Consider the following 13,742-nt stretch of genomic DNA (forward strand, 5'->3'; position numbering starts at 1 on the left):
CCGGGATTGTTCTTTTTCTTTTCCTTTATAAATGGCGACGCTGGATGAGAACCCCAGCCAGATGATTGCCTGAGACGTGAGAGGGCCGGAGTCAGGAAGGACTCGAAGACCTGGACTGTTCCCTGCTTTCGTTTCTTTATGTTTACTGAACCAAGGGGGTGTAAATGAGAGGATTCCCCTCCTTATTTTTCATTAAGAGGACTGTTGTACTCTGAAATAAAACGCCTACTCAGAACCTTCCGCATGGACCTCCATCATTAATACCCCCTCAATCGACCTGTCATCTCCCCCATTCCACAGTATATTATCAGAAAATTCGTATAGTCTACTCTATGCTGATAAGGTGAGATACAACCCTTGCCTACAGTTTTTGAACAATTACAAAACAATTCTCCTCCCGAGCAATACTAGAAAATTATATAAGAATCAATCAGTCAAGCAATACTCTTAGATTCAATAACAGTAAAAAACAGTGCAAATATTTTCCAATAGGTCTTCTTTATTTCTTCTTTTTCTTTCAGTCACTCAGTACTATTCTTCCATATTTTCATAATATATTGTTCTTAGTCTTTGCCAACACGTGTTTCGTCCTACTTTACAGCATAAGGACTTCGTCAGGGCTAGAAGCAAATTAAACATACCTTTGATTACAAAAGGCTCTTTATATTATGAAAAGAATAATACAAAACCTAAACATTGTTCTCTGATATGTATAGCTGGTGAACAAGGATGATCGCCAATTTGGTTCCAACGATTAGCATTTCTATTGGCTCCAAATTATCATACCTAAAGTTTATACATTCCTATTCACACTGACTTACTAAAATAAAATAAACCTATATGGTATTTCTATTTGTCACTAAAGGAAGATCTAAGACATCTTTGAAAAGAGTACACAGTTATACATCTATATTAAGGATAACTGTTTGTTTTGCCAGAGGAAAACAACCAAACGAATACTAGAAATCTCTGTCTCTCTACTAGGTTGACCATTTGTCTCATATCCAAGATAATGCTAGACTTACCGATTGATATCTATGGTCTGTAGATTGGTGAAACCAAGAGGTGGTAGAAAACCTTAAAACCTAAAAAATATATATATATAGGTTTGCATTTAGTTATACTAATTTATTAAATTAATTTATTATCCATTTAAAATACATGATTCACTATCTCATTTTTATTCTTTAAGGACACATTTCAAATGCTAAATAACAGAGTGCTATCTCATTAAGATTATGAGTAAACATCTATAGTAGTTCTCTATTACACACTGGCCCCATTTAGTAGTTTTGACTTGGTGATGGTATTTATTTACCTAGGTCATCTAAAGTTTAAGGCCTTTCAATATCATTTAGCGTCTGAATGGTATTCCTGTGACGATATTCACGTTCTAAAATGACAAGTATAGACTCATATTAGATTTCATATTAGAATACAAAAGATTATTTGTCCTACCAGTAACCTAACAGTCAGTACGGCTATCTGAAATTACATAATAGCCTGTTAATCACTGTATATGCCACCTCTCTAAATAGTCACAACCTCACTAAGCGCTTAATAAATGTAGTCCAAAATTCCAAATCGTTATACTACCGGTTGTTCAATAAATAGGATTTATTATAAAACATTTGTCCAAATACGGCAAGGCTACTTCCACTAAGATCCGAGAATTCACAACGATTTCTTGGAAAAACCCGCCTTCAGCAGCTAGGATCTTCCCCCTGCTTAAATATTAAGTTAAACAAGAAATCCTGGAGTTTTCTGGGAATTGAACCTTTGAGTGACGTTATTAAGTTCAATCATGCGTCAAACTCGGCACCTTCATGGTATAAATATGCCTACATTTGCCGATCGGAGCAGATCGACTAACTACTTGCCCGACGCCCTGCAGCGGCAAGTGCCGAACGAAGCCGACCCTCCAGCAGACGCACTGAGAGACGCTGTTTCTTCTCTTGCCGAGAAATCCAGGTCCAGTGTTTCCGGCTTACCCTTGCGGGTATCTGGGAGATCGAGTCCTGAGAGAGAGATACAAGACCTCCTTCATTCTAAACCAAGGTACGGAGCTGATTAGACCCTTAGAGAATTCTTGATTAGACTCTTGGCAGATTCTAGGCAAAGAATACTAAATTAAAACTACTCCTAAAAACGTATTTCTTCCCTTGTGCTAGGATTAGGTCAGGTACATCGGGGTAGGCGTATTTTAGAAGCACCAGTTGAGTACTTTTAGCCATCTCTTTTATCATTGTATGTATTTTATGCATTTTATCTATTTAAAGCAACTTATGGCTTAGAAACCATATCATGCTTTTAGAGTACTACTTTATAATACTGTTCGTAATATATGCCTTGTACTTTATAACCAGCATTACTATTGTAGCAATACATTTCTCATGCTTGAGATAGAAGACTGCTCAATAAATACCTTCTATTGAAAACGCCCGTCTCTCTAATTTCTCAGCAACTCTGGTGAAACTAAGTATACACGATTGACTGAGTAAAATAGTTATCTATTGTTTCCACGACTCTGAAGATTGATTTCTTATTCTTGGGAAACAAAGTTGTCATGTTATATGGTTGTCAGAAACTAATCACTTCTTGTACTTTCGAGAACGTTTCTAGTGACCTCTGAGCTAGCTGGCACACATATAATTAAGTCTAATATATTCGGCAGAGCCCTAGTTAACCTTAGTCCTACGTCTAAGCTGCAGTATATATTATTCCAATGCGCAGAGCCTATTGGGAATATAGGAACTACACTACACTTTGATGTCCAGTAAGTGATTCATCTTTGAAAATAGAACTTTACTAGATAAATAAATCCATTGGAATAATGATAAACAAAGCTATGTTCAAACAGCACTTTACAAAGACTGTATATAAATTATAATACAAAGCCAAGCAGCACTGAGGCTATTTTATTAATACCAGGCAACCGCCTAGTCCAATCAATCAATCACTCAGAGTTTGTAAAGTGCGGCTATTCACCTGTGGGGGTCTCAAGGCGCTGTGGGGGCACAAAGGTGCTGAATTCATCTGAAGAGCCAGGTCATGAGGCTGATGTGCTTCGGGTGGTCCCACGGGGGCATTTGAAGCTCCGCACCAGATGCCTTCGGAAGAGCGTGACGGACGGATCCCCACCCAGGAGCCTCCCCCTGCACTCCATGCACACAAAAGGCCAGATTAGCACCAGTTGTGTTACAACCAGTGAGCAGTAGCACCACGTCAAGGTTCTGACCATTGCTACTGACCATTCACACCATTCATACGGGGTCTACAACACCCCTTCCCCCTGGGAGCCCTTTCTTCTTTATTGGACACCATGCCCCCACCCTCCACCCCATAAATACCCTCATTCACACCATTCATAACCCAAGGACTCAGGCGTACGCTGGGAAGCCCCCTCCGAGACCCCCCAGCGTATCGCGGCAGATCCAGGACACACGCTGGGGCCCTGAGAGGGTGCGACAATGCAGCGGGGGCCAAGGTGAGCCCCTACCTGGCCCCTCCCAGGGTGGAGAAGAATCGGCGGGGAGCGTGAGTGCGGAGGGCACTCGAACTCGACAAGCACCGAAGCTCCCCCGCAGCCTGCTCCCTCACTGCCCACCACTAGGTGTGGTGCAGCGGCCAGGGCAGCTGACTTCAGAGCACAGGGTTCAGGGTTCGATACCCGGCTCTGGTGGCAGCTCAGCTCAGCACCATGTGACTCTGGGCAATAGCTCACTTAACTTCCACGACGACCCACAGCACCTTGAGACCCGGAAGGGTGAGTAGTTTGCGCTTTACAAATACAGATTTAGAAATAAATCTATATTTGTAAAGCGCAAACTACTCACCCTCAGGGGTCTCAAGGCACTGGGGGGCCGAGTGGAAATTAAGTGAGTTATTGCCCAGAGTCTCATGGTGCTGAGCTGAGCTGCAGCCGGGGCCAGGGATCAAACCCTGTGCTCCGAAGTCAGCTGTCCTGATCTCTGCACCACACCTCTCACTGCCCCCTCTGGATATATAGGCTTGCAGGAGTGACATCACAAAGGAAGGGGGGGCAGGATGTACAGTGCTGGGGGAGTGACATCACAGAGGAAGGGGGGGACAGGATTTGCAGGCCAGGGGGAGTGACATCACAGACGAAGGGGGGGGGGCAGGATTTGCAGGCCAGGGGGAGTGACATCACAGCCGAAGGGGGGACAGGATTTGCAGGCCAGGGGGAGTGACTCTGCACTCACAGTCACTCTGCACTCACAGTCACTCTGCACTCACAGTCACTCTGCACTCACAGTCACTCTGCACTCACAGTCACTCTGCACTCACACTGCAGTCACTCTGCACTCACACTGCAGTCACTCTGCACTCACACTGCACTCACACTGCACTCACTCTGCACTCACACTGCACTCACACTGCACTCACACTGCACTCACACTGCAGTCACTCTGCAGTCACAGTCACTCTGCAGTCACAGTCACTCTGCAGTCACAGTCACTCTGCAGTCACAGTCACTCTGCAGTCACAGTCACTCTGCAGTCACAGTCACTCTGCAGTCACAGTCACTCTGCAGTCACAGTCACTCTGCAGTCACAGTCACTCTGCAGTCACAGTCACTCTGCACTCTGCACTCTGCACTCTGCACTCTGCACTCTGCACTCTGCACTCTGCACTCTGCACTCACAGTCACTACTGTCACTCTGCACTCACAGTCACTACTGTCACTCTGCACTCACAGTCACTACTGTCACTCTGCACTCACTACTGTCACTCTGCACTCACAGTCACTCTGCACTCACACTGCAGTCACTGCACTCACAGTCACTCTGCACTCACAGTCACTCTGCACTCACAGTCACTCTGCACTCACAGTCACTCTGCACTCACAGTCACTCTGCACTCACAGTCACTCTGCACTCACAGTCACTCTGCACTCGCACTCACTCTGCAGTCACTCTGCACTCACAGTCACTCTGCACTCACAGTCACTCTGCACTCGCACTCACTCTGCACTCGCACTCACTCTGCACTCGCACTCACTCTGCACTCGCACTCACTCTGCACTCGCACTCACTCTGCACTCGCACTCACTCTGCACTCACTCTGCACTCACTCTGCACTCACTCTGCACTCACTCTGCACTCACTCTGCACTCACTCTGCACTCACTCTGCACTCACTCTGCACTCACTCTGCACTCACACTGCAGTCACTCTGCAGTCACTCTGCAGTCACACTGCACTCACAGTCACTCTGCACTCACTCTGCACTCACAGTCACTCTGCACTCACAGTCACTCTGCACTCACAGTCACTCTGCACTCACAGTCACTCTGCACTCACAGTCACTCTGCAATCACAGTCACTCTGCACTCACAGTCACTCTGCACTCACAGTCACTCTGCACTCACTCTGCACTCACAGTCACTCTGCACTCACTCTGCACTCACAGTCACTCTGCACTCACTCTGCACTCACAGTCACTCTGCACTCACACTGCACTCACAGTCACTCTGCACTCACACTGCACTCACAGTCACTCTGCACTCACACTGCACTCACAGTCACTCTGCACTCACAGTCACTCTGCACTCACAGTCACTCTGCACTCACAGTCACTCTGCACTCACTCTGCACTCACTCTGCACTCACTCTGCACTCACTCTGCACTCACTCTGCACTCACAGTCACTCTGCACTCACTCTGCACTCACTCTGCACTCACTCTGCACTCACTCTGCACTCACTCTGCACTCACTCTGCACTCACTCTGCACTCACTCTGCACTCACTCTGCACTCACAGTCACTCTGCACTCACTCTGCAGTCACTCTGCAGTCACTCTGCAGTCACAGTCACTCTGCACTCACAGTCACTCTGCAGTCACACTGCACTCACACTGCACTCACAGTCACTCTGCACTCACACTGCACTCACAGTCACTCTGCACTCACACTGCACTCACAGTCACTCTGCACTCACACTCACTCTGCACTCACAGTCACTCTGCACTCACAGTCACTCTGCACTCACAGTCACTCTGCACTCACAGTCACTCTGCACTCACAGTCACTCTGCACTCACAGTCACTCTGCACTCACAGTCACTCTGCACTCACAGTCACTCTGCACTCACAGTCACTCTGCACTCACAGTCACTCTGCACTCACTCTGCACTCACTCTGCACTCACTCTGCACTCACTCTGCACTCACTCTGCACTCACTCTGCACTCACAGTCACTCTGCACTCACAGTCACTCTGCACTCACAGTCACTCTGCACTCACAGTCACTCTGCACTCACAGTCACTCTGCACTCACAGTCACTCTGCACTCACTCTGCACTCACAGTCACTCTGCACTCACTCTGCAGTCACTCTGCACTCACAGTCACTCTGCACTCACAGTCACTCTGCACTCACAGTCACTCTGCACTCACAGTCACTCTGCACTCACAGTCACTCTGCACTCACAGTCACTCTGCACTCACAGTCACTCTGCACTCACAGTCACTCTGCACTCACAGTCACTCTGCACTCACAGTCACTCTGCACTCACAGTCACTCTGCACTCACAGTCACTCTGCACTCACAGTCACTCTGCACTCACAGTCACTCTGCACTCACAGTCACTCTGCACTCACAGTCACTCTGCACTCACAGTCACTCTGCACTCTGCACTCTTCACAGTCACTCTGCACTCACAGTCACTCTGCACTCTGCACTCTGCACTCTGCACTCTGCACTCTGCACTCACAGTCACTACTGTCACTCTGCACTCACAGTCACTACTGTCACTCTGCACTCACAGTCACTACTGTCACTCTGCACTCACAGTCACTCTGCACTCACAGTCACTCTGCACTCACAGTCACTCTGCACTCACACTGCAGTCACTCTGCAGTCACAGTCACTCTGCACTCACACTGCAGTCACTCTGCAGTCACAGTCACTCTGCACTCACACTGCAGTCACTCTGCAGTCACTCTGCACTCACAGTCACTCTGCACTCACAGTCACTCTGCACTCACACTGCAGTCACTCTGCACTCACACTGCAGTCACTCTGCACTCACACTGCAGTCACTCTGCACTCACACTGCAGTCACTCTGCAGTCACTCTGCACTCACAGTCACTCTGCACTCACTCTGCACTCACACTGCACTCACAGTCACTCTGCAGTCACTCTGCAGTCACTCTGCAGTCACTCTGCAGTCACTCTGCAGTCACTCTGCAGTCACTCTGCAGTCACTCTGCAGTCACTCTGCAGTCACTCTGCAGTCACTCTGCAGTCACTCTGCAGTCACTCTGCAGTCACTCTGCAGTCACTCTGCAGTCACTCTGCAGTCACTCTGCACTCACAGTCACTCTGCACTCACAGTCACTCTGCAGTCACTCTGCAGTCACTCTGCACTCACACTGCAGTCACTCTGCAGTCACTCTGCAGTCACTCTGCAGTCACAGTCACTCTGCACTCACACTGCAGTCACTCTGCAGTCACTCTGCACTCACAGTCACTCTGCACTCACACTGCAGTCACTCTGCAGTCACTCTGCAGTCACTCTGCAGTCACACTGCAGTCACTCTGCACTCACTCTGCACTCACACTGCAGTCACTCTGCAGTCACTCTGCACTCACACTGCAGTCACTCTGCAGTCACTCTGCAGTCACTCTGCACTCACACTGCAGTCACTCTGCACTCACTCTGCACTCACACTGCAGTCACTCTGCAGTCACACTGCACTCACAGTCACTCTGCAGTCACTCTGCACTCACAGTCACTCTGCAGTCACTCTGCAGTCACTCTGCACTCACAGTCACTCTGCAGTCACTCTGCAGTCACAGTCACTCTGCAGTCACTCTGCAGTCACAGTCACTCTGCAGTCACTCTGCAGTCACAGTCACTCTGCAGTCACTCTGCAGTCACTCTGCAGTCACTCTGCAGTCACTCTGCAGTCACTCTGCACTCACAGTCACTCTGCAGTCACTCTGCAGTCACTCTGCAGTCACTCTGCAGTCACTCTGCAGTCACTCTGCAGTCACTCTGCAGTCACTCTGCAGTCACTCTGCAGTCACTCTGCAGTCACTCTGCAGTCACTCTGCAGTCACTCTGCAGTCACTCTGCAGTCACTCTGCAGTCACAGTCACTCTGCACTCACAGTCACTCTGCAGTCACAGTCACTCTGCACTCACACTGCAGTCACTCTGCACTCACAGTCACTCTGCACTCACACTGCAGTCACTCTGCACTCACACTGCAGTCACTCTGCACTCACACTGCAGTCACTCTGCAGTCACTCTGCACTCACAGTCACTCTGCACTCACAGTCACTCTGCAGTCACAGTCACTCTGCACTCACACTGCAGTCACTCTGCACTCACAGTCACTCTGCACTCACACTGCAGTCACTCTGCACTCACACTGCAGTCACTCTGCACTCACACTGCAGTCACTCTGCAGTCACTCTGCACTCACAGTCACTCTGCAGTCACTCTGCACTCACAGTCACTCTGCACTCACAGTCACTCTGCACTCACAGTCACTCTGCACTCACAGTCACTCTGCACTCACAGTCACTCTGCACTCACAGTCACTCTGCACTCACAGTCACTCTGCACTCACAGTCACTCTGCACTCACAGTCACTCTGCACTCACAGTCACTCTGCACTCACAGTCACTCTGCACTCACAGTCACTCTGCACTCACAGTCACTCTGCACTCACAGTCACTCTGCACTCACAGTCACTCTGCACTCACAGTCACTCTGCACTCACAGTCACTCTGCACTCACAGTCACTCTGCACTCACAGTCACTCTGCACTCACAGTCACTCTGCACTCACAGTCACTCTGCAGTCACTCTGCAGTCACTCTGCAGTCACTCTGCAGTCACTCTGCAGTCACTCTGCAGTCACTCTGCAGTCACTCTGCAGTCACTCTGCAGTCACTCTGCAGTCACTCTGCAGTCACTCTGCAGTCACTCTGCACTCACAGTCACTCTGCACTCACACTGCAGTCACTCTGCAGTCACTCTGCACTCACACTGCAGTCACTCTGCAGTCACTCTGCACTCACAGTCACTCTGCACTCACAGTCACTCTGCACTCACAGTCACTCTGCACTCACAGTCACTCTGCACTCACAGTCACTCTGCACTCACAGTCACTCTGCACTCACAGTCACTCTGCACTCACACTGCAGTCACTCTGCAGTCACTCTGCACTCACAGTCACTCTGCACTCACACTGCAGTCACTCTGCACTCACACTGCAGTCACTCTGCAGTCACTCTGCACTCACACTGCAGTCACTCTGCAGTCACTCTGCAGTCACTCTGCAGTCACTCTGCACTCACAGTCACTCTGCAGTCACTCTGCAGTCACACTGCAGTCACTCTGCAGTCACTCTGCACTCACAGTCACTCTGCACTCACACTGCAGTCACTCTGCAGTCACTCTGCACTCACAGTCACTCTGCACTCAGTCACTCTGCACTCACAGTCACTCTGCACTCACACTGCAGTCACTCTGCACTCACACTGCAGTCACTCTGCACTCACACTGCAGTCACTCTGCACTCACACTGCAGTCACTCTGCAGTCACTCTGCACTCACACTGCAGTCACTCTGCAGTCACTCTGCAGTCACTCTGCACTCACAGTCACTCTGCACTCACAGTCACTCTGCACTCACAGTCACTCTGCACTCACAGTCACTCTGCACTCACAGTCACTCTGCACTCACAGTCACTCTGCACTCACAGTCACTCTGCACTCACAGTCACTCTGCACTCACAGTCACTCTGCACTCACAGTCACTCTGCACTCACAGTCACTCTGCACTCACAGTCACTCTGCAGTCACTCTGCACTCACAGTCACTCTGCAGTCACTCTGCAGTCACAGTCACTCTGCAGTCACTCTGCAGTCACTCTGCACTCACAGTCACTCTGCAGTCACTCTGCAGTCACAGTCACTCTGCACTCACTCTGCAGTCACTCTGCACTCACAGTCACTCTGCACTCACACTGCAGTCACTCTGCACTCACAGTCACTCTGCACTCACAGTCACTCTGCAGTCACTCTGCAGTCACTCTGCACTCACACTGCAGTCACTCTGCAGTCACTCTGCAGTCACTCTGCACTCACAGTCACTCTGCACTCACACTGCAGTCACTCTGCAGTCACTCTGCACTCACAGTCACTCTGCACTCACACTGCAGGCACTCTGCACTCACACTGCAGTCACTCTGCAGTCACTCTGCACTCACAGTCACTCTGCAGTCACTCTGCACTCACACTGCAGTCACTCTGCAGTCACTCTGCAGTCACTCTGCAGTCACTCTGCAGTCACTCTGCAGTCACTCTGCAGTCACTCTGCAGTCACTCTGCAGTCACTCTGCAGTCACTCTGCAGTCACTCTGCAGTCACTCTGCAGTCACACTGCATTCACAGTCACTCTGCAGTCACACTGCACTCACAGTCACTCTGCACTCACAGTCACTCTGCACTCACACTGCACTCACTCTGCACTCACACTGCAGTCACTCTGCACTCACAGTCACTCTGCACTCACAGTCACTCTGCACTCACAGTCACTCTGCACTCACAGTCACTCTGCACTCACAGTCACTCTGCACTCACAGTCACTCTGCACTCACAGTCACTCTGCACTCACAGTCACTCTGCACTCACAGTCACTCTGCACTCACAGTCACTCTGCACTCACAGTCACTCTGCACTCACAGTCACTCTGCACTCACAGTCACTCTGCACTCACAGTCACTCTGCACTCACAGTCACTCTGCACTCACTCTGCACTCACACTGCAGTCACTCTGCAGTCACTCTGCACTCACAGTCACTCTGCACTCACAGTCACTCTGCACTCACAGTCACTCTGCACTCACAGTCACTCTGCACTCACAGTCACTCTGCACTCACAGTCACTCTGCACTCACAGTCACTCTGCACTCACAGTCACTCTGCACTCACAGTCACTCTGCACTCACAGTCACTCTGCAGTCACTCTGCACTCACAGTCACTCTGCACTCACACTGCAGTCACTCTGCAGTCACTCTGCACTCACAGTCACTCTGCAGTCACTCTGCAGTCACAGTCACTCTGCAGTCACTCTGCAGTCACTCTGCACTCACAGTCACTCTGCACTCACACTGCAGTCACTCTGCACTCACAGTCACTCTGCACTCACAGTCACTCTGCAGTCACAGTCACTCTGCAGTCACTCTGCACTCACAGTCACTCTGCAGTCACTCTGCACTCACAGTCACTCTGCACTCACACTGCAGTCACTCTGCAGTCACTCTGCACTCACACTGCAGTCACTCTGCAGTCACTCTGCAGTCACTCTGCACTCACAGTCACTCTGCACTCACACTGCAGTCACTCTGCAGTCACTCTGCACTCACAGTCACTCTGCACTCACACTGCAGTCACTCTGCAGTCACTCTGCACTCACAGTCACTCTGCACTCACACTGCAGGCACTCTGCACTCACACTGCAGTCACTCTGCAGTCACTCTGCACTCACAGTCACTCTGCAGTCACTCTGCACTCACACTGCAGTCACTCTGCAGTCACTCTGCAGTCACTCTGCAGTCACTCTGCAGTCACTCTGCAGTCACTCTGCAGTCACTCTGCAGTCACTCTGCAGTCACTCTGCAGTCACTCTGCAGTCACTCTGCAGTCACTCTGCAGTCACTCTGCAGTCACTCTGCAGTCACTCTGCATTCACAGTCACTCTGCAGTCACACTGCACTCACAGTCACTCTGCAGTCACAGTCACTCTGCACTCACACTGCAGTCACTCTGCAGTCACTCTGCACTCACAGTCACTCTGCACTCACAGTCACTCTGCACTCAGTCACTCTGCACTCACACTGCAGTCACTCTGCAGTCACTCTGCACTCACAGTCACTCTGCACTCACACTGCAGTCACTCTGCAGTCACTCTGCAGTCAGTCACTCTGCAGTCACTCTGCAGTCACTCTGCAGTCACTCTGCAGTCACTCTGCAGTCACAGTCACTCTGCACTCACACTGCAGTCACTCTGCACTCACAGTCACTCTGCACTCACACTGCAGTCACTCTGCACTCACAGTCACTCTGCACTCACACTGCAGTCACTCTGCAGTCACTCTGCACTCACAGTCACTCTGCACTCACACTGCAGTCACTCTGCAGTCACTCTGCACTCACAGTCACTCTGCACTCACACTGCAGTCACTCTGCACTCACAGTCACTCTGCCCTCACACTGCAGTCACTCTGCACTCACAGTCACTCTGCACTCACACTGCAGTCACTCTGCACTCACTCTGCCCTCACACTGCAGTCACTCTGCACTCACAGTCACTCTGCCCTCACACTGCAGTCACTCTGCACTCACAGTCACTCTGCACTCACACTGCAGTCACTCTGCAGTCACTCTGCACTCACAGTCACTCTGCACTCACAGTCACTCTGCACTCACACTGCAGTCACTCTGCAGTCACTCTGCACTCACAGTCACTCTGCACTCACACTGCAGTCACTCTTCAGTCACTCTGCACTCACACTGCAGTCACTCTGCAGTCACTCTGCAGTCACTCTGCAGTCACTCTGCAGTCACTCTGCACTCACAGTCACTCTGCACTCACAGTCACTCTGCACTCACAGTCACTCTGCACTCACAGTCACTCTGCACTCACAGTCACTCTGCACTCACAGTCACTCTGCACTCACAGTCACTCTGCACTCACAGTCACTCTGCACTCACAGTCACTCTGCACTCACAGTCACTCTGCACTCACAGTCACTCTGCACTCACAGTCACTCTGCACTCACAGTCACTCTGCACTCACAGTCACTCTGCACTCACAGTCACTCTGCACTCACAGTCACTCTGCACTCACAGTCACTCTGCACTCACTCTGCACTCACAGTCACTCTGCACTCACACTGCAGTCACTCTGCACTCACTCTGCACTCACAGTCACTCTGCACTCACACTGCAGTCACTCTGCAGTCACTCTGCACTCACAGTCACTCTGCACTCACTCTGCACTCACAGTCACTCTGCACTCACACTGCAGTCACTCTGCAGTCACTCTGCACTCACAGTCACTCTGCACTCAGTCACTCTGCACTCACAGTCACTCTGCACTCACAGTCACTCTGCACTCAGTCACTCTGCACTCAGTCACTCTGCACTCACACTGCAGTCACTCTGCAGTCACTCTGCACTCACAGTCACTCTGCAGTCACTCTGCAGTCACTCTGCACTCACAGTCACTCTGCACTCACAGTCACTCTGCACTCACACTGCAGTCACTCTGCACTCACACTGCAGTCACTCTGCAGTCACTCTGCACTCACAGTCACTCTGCACTCAGTCACTCTGCACTCACTCTGCACTCACTCTGCACTCACACTGCAGTCACTCTGCAGTCACTCTGCACTCACAGTCACTCTGCACTCACAGTCACTCTGCACTCACAGTCACTCTGCACTCACAGTCACTCTGCACTCACAGTCACTCTGCACTCACAGTCACTCTGCACTCACAGTCACTCTGCACTCACAGTCACTCTGCACTCACAGTCACTCTGCACTCACAGTCACTCTGCACTCACAGTCACTCTGCACTCACACTGCAGTCACTCTGCAGTCACTCTGCACTCACAGTCACTCTGCACTCACACTGCAGTCACTCTGCAGTCACTCTGCAGTCACACTGCAATCACACTGCAGTCACTCTGCACTCACAC

At 50.4% G+C, this 13,742-nt stretch overlaps 1 long non-coding RNA gene across 1 annotated transcript in view; it reads right to left on the reverse strand.

Moving 5' to 3' along the window:
* Nucleotides 1–497: 497 nt before the first annotated feature.
* Nucleotides 498–13,742, reverse strand: part of LOC144754033 (uncharacterized) — an 81,362-nt gene continuing 68,117 nt past the window's right edge. Inside the window, exons 2-3 of the long non-coding RNA XR_013594630.1 lie at nucleotides 1,026–1,085; nucleotides 498–620 (exon numbers count right to left, since the gene is read on the reverse strand). This is a non-coding gene — a long non-coding RNA (uncharacterized LOC144754033). The remainder of the gene's footprint in view (nucleotides 621–1,025; nucleotides 1,086–13,742) is intronic.

This window comes from Lissotriton helveticus, chromosome 5_1 (genome assembly GCF_964261635.1).
Source record: "Lissotriton helveticus chromosome 5_1, aLisHel1.1, whole genome shotgun sequence".
NCBI lineage: Eukaryota > Metazoa > Chordata > Amphibia > Caudata > Salamandridae > Lissotriton > Lissotriton helveticus.